A 22,925-nucleotide genomic window follows, 5' to 3' on the forward strand; every position below is an offset into this window, starting at 1 on the left:
TCGCTCATCGTAACTCCTCATAAAATCAAGATCAAACTTCAAACTGGTAAGTTCTCGTTTAATCTTACTATTTTACTTCGGAGTCACGTGAGTGACTACGTGAAGATTTCAAAGCTCTGTGATTTTACGCCGGTTACGAATCCAGGCGTCACACACTGAATGGATTGACCATGGATGTGTGTAATCATTAAAGCATTCAGACATTACGTAGTTAAGTAAGGACACTGATGCTTTAAATGAAAGAAAAGTTTTTAAAAACTAGTTTCCCCTCCCAACCTTGGGGGTAAACTATGGGACAGAACTTAAAATGGTACGTGCAAACACCCCCAGTCCGGTAATAGGTTTGTTATAAAACCGGTGGACCGTTATTTCATTCGTCCATTCTGCAGCCACTAGGATGTTGTCAAGAGGCACGTCCATTGCTCTTGCTGCCGACGTAGATGCAGCCCTGGTGGAGTGAGATTTAACCATATGAACGTTCACTCTGTTACCGCCATTACCCCCTTTGACCATCTGGAGATGGTTTGTGTTGACACCTTCTGGTCTGTTCTGAGCCTCTGTGGTTCTCCGTAACTCTCAGATAGTGGTGTTAATATGTTACCACACACACAACCGTAGGTCCTCTGGATATGCCAAGAACTGGATCTCCATCCCTGGCATTCCTGGCCTGCTATGTTTATATCAGGTTCCTGATTACGAATGTTATGTTGTTCATATTGGTGGTCATGTGGTCCAACCATAGCTTTTGCAGTGTCTGGACTCTTTGTTAGCATACCACCTTCAGGGTTAGTTATAGGCGGTCCCCACTGTCAAAGTAGGGTTAGTACCACGCTCACATCCCATGTCCGTATACCTTGGTCTTAGAGGTATTAGATTGTAAATTCTCTTCATGAATTTTGTTGTAAAGGGGTGCGTTCCTATCGACCTGTGCCCTGCTTGCAGCATCAGATAGGAGAAAAGTGCGCCTCTGGCACTATTGATTGCACTATAACTTTGTTTATAGTTATAGTACAGAGTTGATAGGAACTCCAAGACATCTGTTATCCGAACTGTGTTGTATTTGTTCGGACAGTCCTATGCCTTGAAATGGCCTCCTCAGAATCTGCAGACCAACAAGTTAATACGTTCGTGTAGTGGATGATTACTCCCTGTAACTGGGTTCGCTAGGAGGTCCCTGCTCTTGGGTACAGCCATAACTGGCTGGACTATAGTTCCCAAAATTTTTGGGGACCAGGCTTGAGTAGGCCAATCTGGCACTACCAAGAGGTATTAGATTGTACCAATCTGTCTGTGGCTTAGTCTTGCTTGATTTTGGTCAAGCATCGGTTTGTGAGACAATTTTGCGGAAAGCATGCATAAACAATCCTCCCCAATTGAGGGAGAAAGCATCCACTGCCTTTGTTCCTGGATCCTGCTTGCAGGACACATATCTGGGTAACTGATGGTTTAGTCTAGATGCAAATAGATCAAATCTGGTATGCCAAATCGTGTAGTTATTTTGTTAAATACTGCCTGATTCAACATCCATTCTGTGTTGTTAGTAAACATTCATGATCCAGCATCTGTCAACGTGTTATATCTACCTCATAGATTTCCCAAATATTCCTCTTGATACACCAGTGCCAAATGAGGTTCGACAATCTATCGTAAGATACAGATTTTTCACCACCCTTGTTAGTGGATATGTGCCACCGCAGTGGTGTTATCAATCTGAATTTGAACAAGCACTGGTTGCATATTGCTACAGAACCCCTTGAGTCCAAATTGTGCCCCCAACAATTCTGGGTAATTGATTCCATGTGTTGGGGAATTACAGACTCCTGCTCATTCCATCTGCCCCCACAGCTCTAGACTGTGTTAGTGGCTCCCCATCCTTAGCCGCTAGCATAGGTCTGAAGAACCCTTGATGGCTTTCAAGCAAATTTACTTTGAGCTTTCTCACGTTCGTTATCTACCGCAGTTATTCAACAAAGGCCTCTGCTGGCAATCCATAGTTTTGCCAATTTTGCCTGCATGGAATCTGAGTGTTCGTTCCTTTGCTCGTTGTAATTCTGGTAATGCAAAGGCCCGTACGTACTGCTGGAAATGCGACTACTATTTGCCAATTACACTCGCTGTTTACCTGATAGATGGCTAGTATTTGACTATCAGGTCATAGCAGGCTTGATTAATATAGTCGTTTGCCCCTAGGCAAAGTCACCAACATATTTACTGTTTTTGATAGTAAATTCGAGGTAATCAATTACCCTTGTAGGTATCAATTTTGATTTAACTGGAGGTAACCAATTCTATCAAACAGGGTTTTGGTTTGCTTTGCCTGATGCTTCTGCCAATTCTTGGTGCCTCCAAAATGAAATTGTCCAAATATGCCATTACTATGTGGTTCTGAGACCTTTGTAGACCCAGAATTGGTTTCCGTAGTTTTGTCAATAGTCTAGGAGCTGATGTCAACCCATTTGGCAAATCCATACCATCCAGTTAAACTTCAAATATCTCCTGTTCTTAGTGAATAGACACCGAATAGTATGTATCTTTGAGGTCGATGCATGCCATGTGACCATTTTATAGGAAGCTCCTATAAAACAGTAGTTAGACCGTAACAAAATTACTGTTTCTAAAAGTCTATACTGCACAAATGAGTTAAACCTGGATGAAGTGACATCCTCCATCTGTCACATGTCCTGAATGGCAATCCTGCCCAAAATTACTGGGCCTGCCTCGAAGACAATTCCAGTCCGAGTTCCAAGTCTGCTTGGAACCTGTGTATGTTGTGCAGTAAAATTATCACGTTATTATCTGTTTTGGTTTTTTTTTTAAACCAGTTCTGAAATTTCATGTTATTGTCATTTTGAACAAGAACATAAGTGTAAATTACCAACATGTAACTGCTCCACAATCCCTTGTTTCAGTAAACCCAGACCCACCTACCTCCATGGCTACCGGTGGTCTTGTGGTAAGCCCAAAGGCCCCTGATGCGGATTCCTTTTCTCTCCTTGATTGGGAGTAGGACTGGTAAGGAGTGTGGATTCCATGTTTCTCCCGACCTCTGCTTGGGTCTGGTCTGAAAACCTCATCATACTGAGCCTGCCTTGTGGGACAATTCTGGCCATTATTTTGAGTCTGCCTTGAAAGACGACTCTGATCGTATTTCCGTGCCCAGCTTTCAAGCTACCACCGGATTCAGTGAACCGCTTACCCCCTATGGAGGTGTGGGGTGTGTTGTCGCCTATGCGGATATTCTGCCAACTGCTGGCTCTTGAGGCCATATGCATGCTTCAGTATGTTCATACTTTAAATTCGAGATCAGTTACCTACTGATCATTCACACTCCCCTCCACTGAGAGTGAGGTTCGTAGGCAGCCCTGAAAACAGGTGCTGCCGCAGGCCCCTGAGGATACCTGTGCTGACATGGCCCTTCCAGTGGACCTAAATGAGATTCTAGCTTTGGTCAGACTGAAATGGACCATGAATGCTCCTTTCCTCAGAGCAGGAGACATTTGTGCAGCCCTGAAAACAGGTGCTGCTGCCTGCGGGTTCTCCATAATACCCGGGCTGTCAAGAACTAGGTTCCATCCAGGGAAGCACCCAGTGGAACCTGGATGATTGCAGAAGCACTTATTTTCTGTTTGTTTGTATGGAAGCTTATTATTCCTTTTATGTAAAGCATTTTGGTGTTGACTTAAACAGTGCAATATAAGTAAAACTTACTTACTTACTTCCTTTCTTCTGCTTGTCCCTGGGAAGGTTCCCCCCCCCCCCTCTTCTTTGTACTCTGATTCAGAGTGGTTTCTTCCACATGTAGTTCCCCCTCCAATGGGGAAGACATTGGGCTGCCCCATGTGCGAGGCTCCCGGCACCGGCACTGCTCTCCGTTGAGGGAGGGTATCCCTCTTCCCCAGACTCATCTGAGTCAACGGGTTTGTTTAGACTTGCGGGTGGTATTACATCCCGCAGGTCAACCACGGAGCTCCTGCTCCCGCGCAAAGTCTCCTGCCGATTTTGCTGTCGGCGCTAATGTCGGGAAGCGAGGCTCCCGGCACCGGCACTGCTGTAGGCCGTGCTGATACTGCTCCCTCCCTTGGAGCAGATCATTGTTGGAGCAACTTCTCCATAAGTTGCTCCATATGGGGGAAGTCGTCCTCAGACGCTCTCCGTTGAGGGAGGGTATCCCTCTTCCCCGGACTCATCTGAGTCAACAGGTTCATTTAGACTTGCGGGTGGCATTACACCCCGCAGGGCAACCATGGAGCTCCTGCTCCCGCGCAAAGTCTCCTGCCGATTCTGCTGTCGGCGCTAATGTCGGGAACAAGACCGTCGCCCGCTATTTGGAAAGCTGCGGTCTTCGGCAGCCGACATCCCCGCGGGCCGTCTCCTCGACATCTGGGCTCTGAAAAAAAACTTCAAGCCCGAAAGAACGCAGGTAAGTGATTCAACTTTCCTTACCTGCTCATCCCGACGGCCTGGGAGGACTCAGTGCCTGCCAGTCCGTCGTGCGTGTTGCGTTCAGACGTAATGACGCGCACGCAGACGGACGGCCCTTCTTCACGTAGTCACTCACGTGACTCCGAAGTAAAATCAATACCATGTTTCATAACTTTAGACTCTAGTAGAGCGTGGAAATAGGCCATCCACCATTGATAGCAATTCATAGTGGATAGTTTAGCTACCAACTTACACTTTTTTGACAAGTGGGAGAAACCCGGTGCACCGGAGGAAAGCTAAACAGACACAGGAAGACCATACAAACTGCGTAAAGATGGTACTTGAGATCAGGATCAAACCCGTGTCTCCGCCCGCTGTGCGGTTGTGTTTTGCTCAAGATTCAAGCATCTGCAGTTTCTTGCATCTCTCTTGGTCTTGCTGCATGGGACTACTTTGTTTGTGGTGAAGTTATGAATTGAATTTCTGCATTGTATCTCTAAACTAAAAACAAAACATGAAAATTACATAGGAAGGTGGGATTATGGTTATTGATTACAGGGAGCATGTGCGAACAACTCAAGTGTCCGTATCCCGAACAGTGATGGCAATGGATTCACTGAAATCAAAGAAATTCAAACATAAAGAGAATTTAAATCAGAATGTCAAGAAGATTTTACATTCCCTTTTCAATTATGGCAAACCACTAGTCCTGGTCAGCAAAGTATTGCTTACTCATTGCAATTTTAAACATCACCATGGAGCATTTCCTCAGCTTTCATCTCATTATCCCCAGGTCAGAATAAAGGACAAATAAGGTGTACATTTAAATCAAGCCTAAGCAGCCCATAAAATCTAATTTCTGTTATCAGCATGGAAGTTGATGTGATAGTTGAAGCTGGTTTCACGGAACACTGCTTGTGCTGAGCAAGAGTCTGTAAAAAAAAATACTGTGGAAGAAGCTGTCATTTAGATCCAAACTGCAGGAAAATTCAGTAATAGAATTAAATTCCAATTTCCAAAGGAATTATGACTAGGACGAGGCTTTAGTTCCAGCAGTGAAAAGTCATGTTGCTGCAATCCAAGTTTATTGCTTTTCAATAAATCTTACAAGAGAGAGTGTGAACGATAAAAACACACTGCATAAAATTCGCCCTGCTGCTCTTAAACCTGCCAATGTTCTCACATGCAGTCGCCAAGGCCAAAAGTTTAGCTTCGAGGTAGACAAAATGGAAACGGGCCCTGTGGCCCACTGAGTCCATGCCAACCGTTGTTTACCCATTCAGACTAATTCTATGTTATCCCAATTTCTCATCCACTCTATGCACATCAGGGACAATTTACAGAGGCCAATTAACCTACAAACCCACATGTCTTTGGTACATGGGGAGAAACTGGCACACCTGAGGGAAACCCACACAGTCAGGGAGAACGTGCAAATTCCACTCAGACATCACTCAAAGTCAGAATTGAAGCCAGTTCGCCGGTGCTGTGAGGAGGCAGCTCTACCAGCAGTGCCAACCTTGTTATGTGGCCACACAAGTGGCTTTCAAGCACAATAATGGGCCTGTCCCACTTGGCGAATTTTTCGGCGACTGTCAGCGTCATATCAGTGTTGCCAAAAGATTTTGAACATTAAACAAAATCCAGCGGCGACAAAAAAAATGTTGCGACACTTGCAAAAACACCCCGCGCCATACGTCATCACGCCGCGTCACGGCCGCATCACGCCACAAATTTTTTGGTGACCTGATACATTAGTCAATTATGCCGGCAGTCACTGAAAAAATCGCCAAGTGGACCAGGCCCTTGAAGCTCCTATTATGTGACTCGAGCTGTGCGAAAATCAGGTGCCAGATCACACAGGTTACAACAATAAATTAGGAGTCCTAGTGCTGGAAGTAAAAATCCAGCAGCATCCATTTATCTTACAAATTACTCATTTCTATGAATTCTATGAATACCTATTAACATAATTCCCTATAATTTACCAAGGATTAGTTTTTCCTGTGTATTGCTATCAGGAAAATGCCCATTCAATTCATTCATTGTATTGTATTAAAGTGCTCCAGGCCTTTACATTGATCTTTCATGAAGGCATGTGGTGCGTATTGAGAAATTCAAAAGGAAAGAGAGGGACAAGGCATATAGAAACACTAACATTAAATTAAGCGTGACTGCAAGTAGACCAACCAAACATAAAATCTTAAATTGAGCTCCGTGCAACATTTCATTTGTAACAACTGCTCTGAATTTATTAAGTACTTAAATTGTTAGGAATTGCATCATTTAGTTCTATATACCCTACTCACTGAAATGGTTATTCCACAGTGCCTTTCCCAGTCCTCCCAAGCTCAGCAATCACTCTCCCCAACACTGTTACAGGTCCAGCCCCTTCCAATGCTCACATTTTCCAAACTCTGTTACTCAATCATTAGCACACCCAGAAACATCTCCAAGCACCAACACAATACAGGATTCCTCTCTTTGCTTTAGACAGTTCTTAATATCTTTCTCACTTTTACATCACACCAAACAATCTCAAAATGTTTCTTCTGGTTCTGCCAGACTTAGTCAAGGGCGGCACAGTGGCGCAGTGGTATAATGAATTCCTGCCTAAGAGCGCCAGGGACCCAGGTTCGATCCTGAGTATGGGTGCTGTCTGTATGGAGTTTATACCTTCTCCCTATGACCGCATGGGTTCCCTCCGGGTACTCTGGTTTCCTCCCACATTCCAAAGACGTGCAGGTTTGTAGGTTAATTGGCTTGGGTACTGCTCTGGGGGTGGTGGGGGCGCTGCAATGGCAGCAGCCCTGTCAGCAGCGCGTTAGTTTTTTCAACTTTTAAATTTTTTTTAGTATGTTTTAAAGTATGTTTTTAATGTTTCTTTGTGTGTTTTGTGTGGGGGTGGTGTGGGTGGGTGAGGGGGAAACCGTTTTGGCCGCCTCCTCCATGGAGAGGCGACTTTTTCTAGGTCGCCTCCCCCGTGGCCTAACAGCAAGGATCGGCGCAGCCTTTCCAGGAGACGCGCCCGGGGCTTCAGCGGCGGGCGCAGCGTGGATTCTCGGCATGGAGCGGGCGAGCCCTTGCTGGGGCTCACCGGAGGGTAGCGCTCCGTTTCGCTGGCCCGGGGCAGCCGGCAGCCTGAAGCCGCGGTCTGCACAGCTCCAGCTGGCGCGGCGTCTACAGCCCGGGATCCCTCGTGGGGGACCCGGGGAAAGAAGAAGCCATCACTGCCGGCCCGCGGCCAACTTCTACCGCAGGCGCGGTGGCGACTTACCATTACCCGTGGAGGGGAGCTTCGACCGCCGGCCCTGCGGTCAGCGGTGCTTCTGGCTGCGGCGCAGCGGGAACTTTAAACTTTAAATCTTCGACCGCCGGCCTGCGGCCTACACCAACTTAAAGCCGCGGTCGCCGGTGGGGAAGAGCCGACTCTGGACGTACCTTGTCCTTTTACCATCTGGACGCTCGCAGCAACGGCTGCGGAGGGTTGAAGTCCCGACCACGGGGGAAAATGGAGGAGGACTGGCCAAATTGTGTGCCTTCCACCACAGTGATGAATGCTGTGGTGGATGTTTATGTTAAATTGTTATTGTGTTTTTGTGTGTGTTCTTTATAATTGTACCACTGCTGACATATTCATTTCACTTGCACTTTATGTGTAATGTGACAAATAAATCGTATTGTATTGTATTGTATTGGGTAAATTGTCCCGAGCCTGTCGAATAGAGCTAGTGTATGGGTGATTGCTGGGCGCTATGGACTCGGTGGGTCGAAGGGCCTGTTTCTATGCTGTTGCTCCAAAACTAAAAACTAAAGTGAAAACCCAGCTAGCAAACCTTAGAATCAACCTTTCACCCAACTCTTCCCATTTCAAGCTGTTCTTATCGCCTACCTATAGCACAATCACCACCATTTCCTTTCCCCTCTTGGAGCTTAATAAAATAGATTCAGCAAACTCTTAATAGCATAGCAATCTAACACACTGATTTATGATTTTGATCCAAGCATCAACTTAATTACAGAAGCGAAGGTGGATGTATCCATCATTTCAATGGTTAATGCAGCGTGATTTTTGTAATCACTGTGAGGTGCCTTGATAATATACTGTACGCCTTGCAGCATGTTCAATTAAATAAAAACGGTGTTGACCTCTGCTGTTAAATTTACTCCTTGAACCGACTTCATCCTTCTGAGCCTTTACACAGTGATGCAAATTTGTTGCAACATGTTTAAGCAGTCAGAAATAACTAATTCCAAACCCCAGTATCTGAAGATAGACACAGAAGGTGGAGTAACTCAGCAGGTCAGCCAGCAACTCTGGAGAAAAGGAATGGGTGACATTTCAGGGTGAGACCCTTCTACTTCTATCTGAATGTTGGCGAGTGTTATTTCATGGCCACACTTGCACAAATCAGCTGATAAATTACTATTTCTATGTTATTTTTGTTCAACCTTTCTTTAGAGGACTGTTTTAAACACAAAGAGGATTCATGAGCCAATTAACAATAATTAGTCTTGATTTGAGCAGCAAAGCCATTTTAAAACCTACCGAAGAGGAACATTTTGCAGTAGCATAATTTTCTTGTTGCTAATTCATGAGGCTGGTCCCAATTAGTTCACATCTATATATTTTTTTAATTTTTCAAAGTTCAGGTCATGAAATTTCAAGTGATATCTTTTGAATTGCAGTTAGTAAATAATGATGAAATGAACTATAACTCATTAGATACTCATTATATTGATGATTCATACATGACAGTTACATAGAAAACATAGTTACGAAACAGTCTGTTGGTATATTAATGATTCATACATAACTGCTATGAAATGTAGTTTCTCTTTAATTTAATGATTATACGTGACTGTCATGAAACACAATTAATTGTCTCTTCAAAATCTACATCTATGATAATTTACACCCATATCTTTCCCGGCAAGGTGAGGTGTTAAATACATCATTTATTTGGTTGTTTTTTAGTATGGTACATTGTTCATCGTGTATGTGAATCACCTGAAATTTTTGATCAAGGATCACTTTTCTGATCAAGGAAATTCCATCACAATTTTAAAAACATGCACAAATTAAGTATTTAATATAATAACACTTGGAACCAAGGGAACAGTCCCTTGAACCTGCTCTACCATTCATGACACAAGAGATTATGCTTCTTCTATGAGCAATGGCAATATGCATGCCATCTCCACTTACCAAATTAAACTCTATCAATATCAGATTTTAAATCATTAACTATTGATCTGGCAACAACTGTATTTATAAAGAATCCCAATTTATCTTCAAGCCGATGGACTTTCTAGCTGCTTGCATTTACCACTGGCATCCTTCACAACAGCCTAATCAGGTATTGACTCCATATGCTTGGTTAGTTGGTCAAATGTCCTATCTAAGAAGGAAACCATACGACACCGGAGTAGAATTAGGCCATTTGATACGTCGAGTCTACTCTGTCATTCGATCATGGCTGATCCATTTTTCTCTCTCAACTCCATTTTCCTACCTTCTCCTCATAAGCTCTGATGCCATTACTAATCAACAACTTATTAATCTCCACTTTAAAACAAGGTGATGCATGAAGAACTAAGCCGAGCCACAACCTTGTGTTAAGTCTCATCCACTCGGTTATACTCAGTTGAATATACAAATGAAGCCCTGCTGGATATCAAAACGGTGTAGGTGGAACGCCTGGGTAGATACTTCCAGAGTTGCCACAGAACCCAGGACTGTGACACATAGCACATCAATTGCAACAATTTTCACCAGCATCTTACTGGCGGAGTTCTGGAGGAGTGACAGGAGTCCAGGGCCCTGCCCAAATCCAGAAGGAGTGAGGTGGCTCAAATGGTACTAGATACAAATATTGATTAGTTCTTGTTGCAAACTCATGGTGCAGATCCTCCTGGAAAGGGGCAGACCAATACTTGATCCCAGAATCTCAGAAAAGCAAGCCAGCTTCATAGATGGCAGTAACTACCTTGAATAGTTGCTGGCACCGGCAGATCATACAGAAGCTCAAAATCAATGCAAGAGAAAAGCTTGCTGGAGATGGATCAATCATTCCTCTGCAAGGTTGAAAATGAACCTGAAGCTATCTTGGCCTATGGCTCTCAAGCTCTCATAAATCCAATTACAATGTGTTAACCAGAAATCTAACATTCTACCTGGCAGATGAAACCAGCCATGTGAATGACAGATTGCCACAGAGTTCTGACTATTAATCTTTATGCCAGTGACATTTCTGAGACCAGACCCGATAACACAATTTCAAGTATCCAGTTATTGCCCTCTGCAAACTGACAGGGCTCTATCCAAAGATGATCTACCTCTGTTGGAGTGTGAATTGAAGAACAGCCGCTCAAAACCTTAAGCCTGACACCAAGACCACAAGCTCCACATTCCACAGCTCTGGGAGCACCATCACTTGTACCCACCTGTCACTCACCAGGCTTTATGCTGCCACTTTCCAGCTTTCTTCCACCCCACCACAATCAGTCTGAAGAAAGGGTGCCGGCCCGATCCGAAACATCACCGATGCATGCTCACTAGAGATGCTACCTGACCCTCCGAGTAATACCAGCACTTGGTGAGATTTGTGAAGTTTTTTCTCCTGGCAATGCTCACACTTTCTGGGCACTGACACAAGTGTCGGTCTGGTAGGCAGTGTAATAGCGTATTCCGATCTGTGTGAAAGTTCAGATGCATAACCCACTGACGTAAAAATCAATGCTACAGTAAGAATACTCAGCAACATGCCTCTCATACAACCCCCGTGGCTAGTAAATCTCTCCACGATCCTACACTCACACAACAGGACAGATGCAGCCGTCTTCACAATAAGATCAGGAAACCCTGGCTGACCCACAACCACTATTTTAACCAGAGCTGTGCATATTAATTGCACTATGACAGTTGACAAGCCTGACTGGAATCAAGTGGAAATACTTTTGTTGGTCCAAATGTACATCAGTGATCAGGAGCCTGAAGCTGTGTGGCCTGGAAAATTGCAATTAACCTCTCATCTTGCAAATCCAGACAGGAATTGCCTGGGTTCAGGCTGTCATTCAGAAGTTATGTTCTGCTCTCAACTGAGATGAAGCAATATGGTATTGTTCCGTCCTTCTAAAAAAAAGCTGAAAATGTCACTCTGCAGGGAACATGAAATGCAATTTGCTCATCACATAGCCAAACATTGCTTTCTACACACTTACACAACACCAGTACTATATATCAAATAAGTTCTAAAGGTGTTGAAGAGATTATATTGGCCTTTCATTTAATGAACACACAGAATCACCATAAAAACAAAGCTGCCATTGATAACTTCCTCGTTGCAAAGTTGAAAGTCCACGTTGATTAACCACAACTGCTTACATGAGATGTAATCATGGTTTCTTACCTTCAGAGTTTCTTTGAGAGGTGTTAGAGTCATAGAGTCAGGCAGCATGGAAGAGGTCCTTCAGTCCAACTTGTCTATGCCAAATTGAGCTACCCACTTGCCTGTGTTTGTCCTATATCTCTTTAACCCATACCTTTCCCTGTCTCAGTCCAAATATCTTTCAGATGTCGTCACTGTATCTGCCTCCAGTCCAAAGATACCAATCCACCATCACTCTCTGCTTCCTACTGGGAAACCATTTCTACATCCAATTAGTAAGCTCTCCCTGGATCAAACATTCCAGACTAACCAACTCAATCGTATAATGGAACATAATTTTAGTAGTTCCCTCAAATTTGAAATAAGAGAGCAAGCGGAAATACTCAGGTCAAGCAGCAGAGATGCAGATGAAGAAAACTGAGTTAACATAACAGATAACAAACAGATAGTTGATGCAGGTTCATCACCTGCATTGACTGCATTTCGTTGTCTCTGTACTGTACACTGCACAATGACAATAAAGTTGAATCTGAATCTGAGGTACTATCACAACATTGAAGAAACATTCAGACAGGTACATGGATAGGATAGGTTTAGATGGATATGGGCCAAATGCAGGCAAGTAGGACTAGTATAGATGGGGCACATTGGTCAGAGTGGGCAAGTTGGGCCAAAGGGCCTGCTTCCACGCTGTATGAATCTACGTCTCAATGATCATCTGCATTTTCCACCACTTTTAATATGATGCCAGCACCAGGCATAATTTCTAATCCCTTTCCTTTCCACCATTACAAAGGAACCATTCCCCTGGAACTCCTGGATCAACACTCGCCTCTCCACCAACAAACACACAGCTTCCCGTGGCCCCTTCCCAGTAGCTTTTCACTCCGCAGTGTCCACCATCTAGAAGGCTAATAGCTCCTCCCAAGTGAAGCAGCAACTCACTTGTAATTCTTCCCATTTCGACTCCTGCATTGGTACTTACGATGTTGTTTCCTTCACATTGTGGAGTGATCACCTTCACAACCAAATGTAGGTGAGGTGATCACTCCACAGAACACTTCCATTCAGGTTGCAACGACACCCAAGCTTCCAACTGCCTGTCAGTTTACCTGGATAGAAGGAATGGGTGACGTTTCGGGTCGAGACCCTTCTTCAGACTAAGAAGGGTCTCAACCTAAAACATCACCTATTCCTTCTTCCCAGAGATGTTGCCTGTCCCGTTGGAATTACTCCAGCTTTTTGTGTCTATCTTCGGTTTAAATTAGTATCTACAGTTCCTTCCTGCACTGCCTGGCAGTTTACTTTGTTCACACAAAGCCCAACACAGGTTTGTCGAACAGCAAAATAGAAAGGAGACGTTTTGGGTCCGCAGGCTTTTTCAGACTGAAGAAAGGTCCCAACCCAAAAAGTCCATTTCCTCCACAGATGCTGCTAGACTTGCTGAGTTCCTCCTGCACTTTCTTTTTAGCTCTAGATTCCAGCTTTTTCTGTCTCTATTTTTGGAACAGCATTTCATCTTCCAAATCCGCATGTTATGGCTTTCAAAACTCTACATTAAATTTAGCGATCTTAGAAAACCTTCCATTCTTTAGCAACCATTGTATATTGCATCTAACAGTTCCAACTGATATTTTCCAAAATTTGAAGATAAATATGGGATGTACGTTAACCCAAGTTCTTCTTACAAGTTAATCCTATAAATAATTTTTCTTCATTAATAAAAAGGGAAAATAAGTAATCTTGAACGATAATTTGTTATTGGTGGTACATAAATTTTCAAATGTCAAACACAAACAATATTAGAAAATGTCACTAGCAACTAAATGATGTAATTAACATACAAATATTTCCTGCATTCATTACATTCCCTTGTCTGGCAGTATTTTTTTCACCAAATAGCTGGAGATTAAGCTTCATGGGTTGCATTACAGATTTTTAACATTAATTTGTAATCTTTATAAATTAGGTACACACACTCTGAAAATTAGGGTCATCAATTTGTTAGCACTTGACTTGCCAGATATGCAACCAGCCCATTCATATTACCCAACTAATCAAAAACATATTGTCAGTTCAAATCCAGTGCAGTGAACTTTATATGGATTCAGAAAGGAGAGGATTAAAACAAACCTCTGATATTCCAGATTTTGTCATTTGAGAACAATGCAGTCTAAAATGTCTGCCTCCCAGTATATTCCTCTTTATTAGGTGAATGCCATATTGGCACATGTATTAACACAGCCTTGCTCTCGAGGCTTAATGGTATGAAATCCGTTTGGGACTAATAACAATTTAATTCCATAAGCCTCTGAAACTTGATCCCATCACTGACTCCAGGAGGAAGAGGAGACCGAAGATAGGGGAGAATCTCCTGTGGGACATCCAGTGTGTCTTGACTGATAAAGAGCGGCAGCATCTCTACTCAATGACAGGAAAGGCAGTTGGCAAAGAGATTAGCAACAGCAACAAAACAAAATAAAAAAGGCAAAATTAAAGGCTTTCAAGAGCACCTCTATAAATGAATTAGTTCCACTATTTATTTTTTTTGCATTGCCAATGCCAATGTTAAACCACAATATTGCACAATTAAACTGTGATTGTCTGCATATTTTTTCTATTTGGCTAACACTGGGGATGATTTCTGATCTGTCCATTTGTATCAATGATATGATCTCTCAGAATTTGGTCCCTGTATGGTTAACCATGCTGGCTAACCCAATTTGATTTGTAGTATAAATCCATACAGTGGAATGGATGATACATGCTTTCAAATCACCCTTTAATCACCCTTTCTCACCATTATTCAGTGTCCAAAATAACACTTGAAAATCCACATGTAGACGACACACTTTGAGTGGCAATGATGCTAGAGGGATTGTCCCAGCGGCCTAGTCTTCCTCAAACCTGCGACAGCTAGCACTTTAAAGAATACTTTAATCGGTATTGGGAGTTGTGAATTCTTTAGCGAAACCCTTCTTTTCTCAGTCTGTAAAATAGGTCGTTTTGTTGCTGCTGCTATTCTGAAAATTATCATTAGCACCAGTGGAAAGATGAAGAAGGGCACTTTCAAATTATCTAATAGTAGAAATATAGTTTTCATCATTAATGGCTTTGCACTACTGCATTTTTGGTATTTACAGTGGCTGTACAGCTTAATTACAGAATTTTTCATGCATCAGAGCTGAGTATATCAACCATAAATCGACCAAATGCTTGACATTAGAGTTGCCAGAACTTCTAGGCTTGGAGACTTACTTTCAGGGCAGGGGGGAGGAATGCACAGCAAAATTGTTGCATGCAATACAGTGCACATGCCGCATTAGCACAGGAGGAAGTGGGACAGGTACAGTGATGCCAAACAACATCAATGTATACAATGTGTTTAATAAGGAACTGCAGATGCTGGAAAATCGAAGGTACACTAAAAAGCTGGAGAAACTCAGCGGGTGCAGCAGCATCTATGGAGCGAAGGAAATAGGCAACGTTTCGGGCCGAAACCCTTCTTGGTTTCGGCCCGAAACGTTGCCTATTTCCTTCGCTCCATAGATGCTGCTGCACCCCGCTGAGTTTCTCCAGCTTTTTTGTGTACCTTCAATGTATACAAGTTCTGCAAACATTATGGGTCTTAACAAGAGGCAGCCTGTTTTGACATTACACTTGAATCATACCAGCATTGTTGATGGAAAGTGCATCTTCTTCCAGCTTGGTGATTTTTTTGTTTAGAAATTGTTCCCCTGCTTCAACCTCTCCCTTCTTATTATCATTGTCATTTGGCAATTGTGGCGTCGGGGATGATTCCGGGTTCGGCAGTGACCACACCGACACTCGCAGTAGGGTGCATTCATGTGATACGTTTTGTTTGCAGTGTCCAGAAAGTCCAGGACTGCATGGGGGTGATGCCCCTTGTTATCAGAGCGATTGTGCGGTGGCAATGGCAACCTCAGGTTTGACCCGGCAGCTCAGTCCTGGTCTTGAAGCACGAGGTGTGCAGTTCACTCTTGCCTCGAGAGGAAGTGCTGGCAGTCTCAAGATTATCCTGGCGACTCAGTTTGGGCTTGAAGAGGTGTTATCAGCGGTCTCTGTGCGTGGGCACAGTCTCTCGTTGTCTGTGGGCAGGAAGAGCCACTGGCATCTCAGGCTTGTTTTGGTCATTCAGTCTTAGCCTCTGTTAAGGCACTGGCCGTTAAGTCTCGGACTTCTTCCCGGCAGCCCGATCTTGCCTCCACAGTGGCAATGATGCTAGAGGGATTGTCCCAGCGGCCTAGTCTTCTTCAAACCTGCGACAGCTAGCACTTTAAAGAATACTTTAATCGGTATTGGGAGTTGTGAATTCTTTAGCGATACTCCTGTATTATAAATGCATAATCTGCAGAATGTGTGGGAATAAATGAGATTCATGTAGGATTGATGTAAATATGTGCCAGATAGTTGCTGTTGTCTCAGTGGGCTCAAGGGCCGATGACTCCAAAAGTTTATAATTCTATGAGAAACTGGAACAACCAGTTGACGCCTCAAGCCTGCTTTACCTTAATTTAGTTTTGTTTAGAGATACAGCACAGAAACAGACCCTTCGGCCCACTGAGACCGCACCAAACAATGATCCCAGCGCACTAACACTATCCTACACACACTAAGAACAATTGACACTTATACCAAGTTAATTAACCTACAAATGTGTACGTCTTCGGAGTGTGGGAGGAAACCGAAGATCTCTGAGAAAACCCACGAGATCAAGGAGAGAACTTACAAACTCTGGACAAACAGCACCCACAATCGGGGTCAAACCCGGGTTTCTGGCGCTGCACGCACTGCAAGGCAGAAACTCTACCGCTACGCCACCTTGCTATTAAGTAAAATCATGGTTTATCTGATGTTTGATCTCAACCACTTTGTTGCCTGTTCTATGTAAATCTTTATTCTTCCTTACTTCCAAAATCTATCCCAGTCTCAGAGATATTCAATGATACAGCCACCACAGTTCCTGGGATGCAGAATTCCACAGATATTTAGTCTTCAGTGGCCAAACCTTTTCCAGAGGCAAAGGTCTCTAGCTCCAAAACTACTCACAGCCTCGCCCCTCGACAACTCCACATTGTCATCTTCTTCAGTCTTGTATATTTCAATGAGTATACTTCTTAATCTTCTGAACTCCAGCAAAACTCCAGGCTGGAACAGGGCTTCCGTGAGGGGCTGTGACGCTCCCGGGGGGCGGCCTGGTCCGAGGAAGGAACGGTGCTCCCATCGGAGTGACCGAGCTCGGGGAGGTGCGGCGCTCCCAGCCCGAGGGAGGAGCGGCGCCCATGTTTGGACGGCCCAGCCCAAGGGAGGAGCGGCGCCCATGTCGGGGCTGCCCAGCCCGAGGGAGGAGCGGCGCCCATGTCGGCGCTCCCAGCCCGAGGGAGGAGCGGCGCTCATGTCGGGGCGGCCTGGCGCGAGGCTGAGACAGTAACGGCACTCACGTGAGGGCGATCCGGCTCGGGGCTGGAACGGTGCTCCGGTGGCTGGGATGGCGTTCTGGCGGCGGTGACCTGAGTCCGGGGTTCAGCCGCGGGCCAGCGGCTGTGTCAGCAGGACTGGTGGACGGCAGCTTCGACCACCCCGGGGCCGCGGTGTTTGAGCCGCGGGACTGTTTGCTACATCGCCTGGTGGGGTATCGCCTCAGCGCAGAGAGAAGAGGAGGGAAGAGACTGCAGCCCTAAGACTTTTGCCTCCATCACAGTGAGAAGGTGCTATGTGGACTCACTGTGGTGGATGTTAATATGTGTTTATTGTTGTTTTTTTATTGTATTGTATGTATGTATGACTGCAGGCACGAAATTTCGTTCAGACTTCAGTCTGAATGACAATAAAGGAAACCCTGTAACCCTGTAACCCTGTAAAAAAAACATTCTGATCAATTATCATAGAATATGCCTCAGGAGTCTAAATGACGCAATATGATGGTCAAAATGAAAATGGTGCAAAGTATTTTTCTAACAAAAGATTCATGATGTATACATTTTTACGTGAAATATTTTGAGGTAAATTTACCTAGAATTCTGTATGTTCTGTTTATATTTGTTTATATTGTTCCATCTCCGTCCCTCTCTTTCTCCCTCTCTTTCTCTCTCCCCCTTTCTCTCTCTCCCTTTCTATCTCCCTTTCGCTCTCCCCCTTTCTCTCCCAAGAGCAGGGTTGACGAGATGCAGGTGAGCCAATCTAATCCCCACTAAATGGGAACAGCTGTTGCCCCTTGGGCTGTGACCTGAGCTCAGTCCAGAGCGTTGTCCAGGGTGCTGCTTGTTTTCCAGCAAGAAGGCGCTGTCCATGGTGCTGGTCCAGTTCCTCCTGGCCTGCTTGCCACTGACGGAGATCAGAGTGGCACACTAATGGAGTTGACGTCATACGAAACTGAACACAATACTCCATCCAATGCCTTGTACAAATGTAACATAACATCTCAACTTCGATACTCAATACAGTGGCCGATGAAGGAGAATGTTTAGTTTAGTTTAGAGATACAGCGCAGAAATAGGCCCTTCGGCCCACCGAGTCCACGCCGACCGGTGATCCCCGTACACTAACACTATCCTACACACTAGAGATAATTTATAATGATACCAAGCCAATTGTCCTACAAATTTGTATGTCATTGGAGTGTGGGAGGAAACCAGAGATACCGGAGAAAACACATGCAGGTTACGGGGAGAACTTACAAACTCCATACAGACAAGCACCTGTAGTCAGGATCGAACCTGGGTCTCTGGCGCTGTAAGACAGCAACTCTACCACTGTGCCCCTTGTGCCGAAAGCCTTCTTGATCACCCTATTTGCCTGTGACACCACTTTCAAGGAACTATGTACCTGCAGTTCCAGATCCATTAGCTCTAAAACACTTCCAGGTCACTGCCATTCAGTGCAAAGGTCACTTGGTTTGATTTCTCAAATGAAACACATCACATTTATCTGCATTCAACTCCATTAACCAGTAGTGCACAGTAGTTGTTCTGTGCACAAGGATCTTAAACGATGGATATATGGCCATTGGTGCTGTTTTGGTGATGATAACTGAGGACAAGAGCATTGAGAAATCTCCCGTGTTTTGATGTATGACCTTTCATATTTCTCTAAGGTACACAGGCAGCACTCCCTGAATAGCACGTAAAATGTCACTTAATATTAAACGATCCTGTCATTGAAATGCGACTTAAACATATAACCTTTATACTCAAAAGCATTAGTCCAATCACAGAGCCAAGGTCTACCACAAAACATTGTTCTGATTTTTCAGCAGAGGTAGATATAAACTTCATTGAGATTGCCACTAACTTGGCATAACAGTGTTCATTCTGCTTATTAAAAAGCTTGCACTTTTGTGAAGTCTTTTCACTGAGTTTAAATATACAAAAGTTTATCTATCATACGTAAATAGCAAACATTTCCATAATAAGGTAATGTTTCATTTCGCAAAAGTTTTAGGTTCTTCGGATAAAAGGGGGTAGAAAGGGAGTTGTTGTCTTACAGCACCAGAGACCCGGATTCGATCCTGTTTACGGGTGCTGCTGTATGGGGATTATACGTTCTCCTTATGACCACGTGGGTTTTCGCCGGGTGCCCTGGTTTCCTTCTACATTCCAAACAAGTGCAGGTTTGTAGGTTGATTGGCTTCTGTAAATTGCCCCTAGCCAATCTCATCAACCCATTCCCCTATTTTCCAGTAATTTAGTTTAGTTTAGTTGAGAGATACAGTGTGGAAATAGGCCATTTGGCCCATGGGTCTGTGCCGACCAGCGATCCCCGTACACTAACACTATCCTACACACTAGGGACAATTTACAAATTTTACCAAAGCCAACCAACCTACAAACCTGTCTGTCTTTGGTTTGTGGGTGGCACCCGGAGTAAACCCACGTGGTTACAGCGAGAATGTACAAACTCCGTAGAGACAGGTTAAGTCAGGATCGATCCCTGGTCTCTGGCACTGTAAGGCAACAACTCTACTGCTGTGCCACCGTGCCACCCCCTAACCCATGCCTTTCACATGCCCATCAACTCCATGCCAATTCTCTTGCCACCCAGCTACACTAGGAGCAGCTTGCCATTACTAATTATTCCACCAATCAGCACAAGTATAGGATGAGGGAGGAAACAGCAGCAGCAAATGGGAACCACCTGGTCACTGGGAGAGGGTGCCAACTTCAAATAGACAACACACGACAACGGGATTGAACCTAGGACCCTGCAGCCTTGAGGCAAGCGCACTAAATACTGTGTCATCACACCCCATTTGTGACTAATTCAATCAACGTCATTACAATATTGAATATAGCCTGCCTACATTTCGGTCCTTTGTCAAGTAGACAGAAAACAACTATCCTGGATACATTCAAGACATTCCTTGCTTTTCTGACTATGTTAGTTTGGCTGTGGCGATCTATATACAAATCAAAATCCTCCGTTAAAACCACACGAGTTTTTCGACATATCATTCCAGTCTTGGCAACTACACATTAGGACTGTTACCAAGACACCTTTAGACAAATCCCACTATGACCTTAAAATCTGTCCTCATTCTTCCCTTGCCTGCTTTTTTTTTCATTTTTATTTATCTGCTCTTATCATTAAAGTTTGTTCTTCCCCTTCCATCATTGTTGCTTGCTTTCACATAGATCTTAGAACTTGCATTGTTTAATCCTCTGTCCAACCTTCCATCCATGTCTCCATAATGACTCCCATGTTACTGCGTGTTGATTGTCTCGCATTCACCAAGCACACAGCACCTTCCAGCGTATGGAAACCAGTGATTAAATCACTATGAATTTGACAACTTTACCGTCAGCATTTTACACGTCACAACACAGAGGGTTGATTTCTCCCCATACATTTTTAACTATGCTACAATTATCTGATCAAGAAATAAAAGTGAGCAGCTTAGAGAACCTTGCAGCTGAAAACTGAAACTTTTGAGGCCACATAAAATTGAGGCAATCTCCCAGTCTGTGGCTATTTATAGCTATTTTCTAACAAATGTATACTAGGCAAGTTATTGGATTTCTTCAGCATCGACCATAGTATTTTATGTTACCTGCCAGTGAATTAGGTAATTATGGGAATTGGCATGGTAATAACAAAATAGACTCAGTCCCCATAAATGAATAAAGTATTCAAATTAGAGCATAAAACAATAACAATCTTCTAGTGAAAACCCACAGTTTTGACACTAGGTGTCTGAAACTGTCATTATATCCCACGTCTGACATGTCATACGCTGCACAAAACGTTGTGGCAACAAATCTTTCTCCACACAAAAGGCAAAATAATTACAAAAGGATTTGCTGAAAGAAACTTAAGTAAATTCGGTGCAAATCATTTGGATTTCACTGTTTGGCAGATAAAATATCGCAGGAGAAATGATAGCCAAAAAAAAAAAATCCTGATAGATCTTACATCAAAATTCGGGATAAAATGGATAAAACGCATCCATTCCTAATTGCTTCTAAATATTGACCAGCTTTTTTTTTTATGGATTAGACTTCAAGGGGGAAAAAACAGGCTTCCTACGCAAGGTTGCCATTAGCTATCTTCAGTTGAGCAGTAACATTCCTTCAATCAAAGGGTCAGCAGAGGGGCTGTTTGGTGACGTTGGCAGAGTGTTATCATCCAATTGCAATTCCGAAGATAATGATGCATTCCATGCCTGCAAGCAACAAGATCTGGACTGATAAAATGCAAATCCCAGGGAAAAGCGAGTGCTGCTGGAGATTCCTGCATGCTCATTTAATCATTCAATGACATTATCTTCACTTGTTCCCCTGGTCATCATCCAGGGGACAATCACTGATCAAATGGTTCAACTGTAACAAACATGCAACTGTCCCTATGTCAGGTAATGTATATAAATGACAAGACCAAAATTGGTCACAGACGGTACACAAGACTGTTTCCCTCGCAGGCCCCAGGGTTCAATTGGTGAACGGCTCCAAGGAGCTACAAAGGCACACATTCAAGACCATGTCCTACAACCTGATGGATCTCCTGCTAATTCTGCACCATCAGAGCCCGACAGGATTTGGGCTTTCAGACTCGTGTTGACGACCACCTGACACTCCAAATCTCTTTTCACAACCAACGTGTGTCTCTCAACTTCTTAGGACACAAAGTGCTGGACTAACTCAGCGGGTCAGGCAGCATCTCTGAAGAACGTGAATAGGTGACGTTTTGGGTTGGGACCCTTCTTCAGACCAAAGAAGGGTCCCAACCCTAAATGTCACCTATTTATGTTCTCCAGAGATGCTGCCTGACCCACTGAGTTACTCCAGCATTTTGTGTCCTTTAGTGTAAAACAGCATCTGCAGTTCCTTGTTTCTTCTCTCTCAACTTCTGTTCAGCTATTCCCTAGTTCTCTGAGTAAGGTGGTGCCTTGGTACACTCAAGATGATTGGTAGTATCCAGTACAAAGCTCAACAGCTTCTCCGAGTCCCTCCATATCTGGTGTACCTGATGTAATGGTGAGACTTTTCACTCCAATGACTAAGGTGTCTCCCTGTTTCTTTATCCATGGTTACCCATCTGCCACAGTTGACTATGTCTCATCTTTCTTTAACACTTCAGCTCTCACCCTCACTTCTCTCAGCCAATGCAAGAATATTGTGAAAATACAAAGTGCTGGAGGAACTCACTGCAACTCAGGCAACATCTGTGGTGGGTGTCTGAAAAAGGATCCCGACCTGAAACTTCATCTGTCCATTCCCTCCACAGATGCTGGAATTGGATCTAACTGCACCCCCCAGTTCAAGAGAAAGATCCAGCACACTTACACAATCTATTCTTTTGAATATTGAAAGTCTTTATTTCTAATTCAATCTAACTGTGAAGCAATCACAGCAACATAACTGTTGTAATGCAGTACACAATCTCATACAGTAAGACATCTCAGCTACTTTTTTTAATTCAATAAACATGATGTATATCACCAGCAAAGGTAATTTGTATTGTCTGTGAGAAGGTAAGAAGTGATTGCTTTAAATCACAAGATACAACTCCCATATTAGAAAGGGAGTAAAGCACAAAGTGCGAGAGTAACTCAGTGGGTCAGGTAGCCTTTATGGAGGGCATGGATCGGTAACCCTT

The 22,925-nt window shown here is 43.9% G+C and overlaps 1 protein-coding gene across 6 annotated transcripts in view; it reads right to left on the reverse strand.

Moving 5' to 3' along the window:
• The window catches only part of chl1 (cell adhesion molecule L1 like), a 649,066-nt gene that overhangs the window by 530,605 nt on the left and 95,536 nt on the right, over positions 1–22,925 (reverse strand). The window lies entirely within an intron of this gene.

The sequence above is a fragment of the Amblyraja radiata genome, chromosome 18, assembly GCF_010909765.2.
Source record: "Amblyraja radiata isolate CabotCenter1 chromosome 18, sAmbRad1.1.pri, whole genome shotgun sequence".
Taxonomy (NCBI): Eukaryota; Metazoa; Chordata; class Chondrichthyes; order Rajiformes; family Rajidae; genus Amblyraja; species Amblyraja radiata.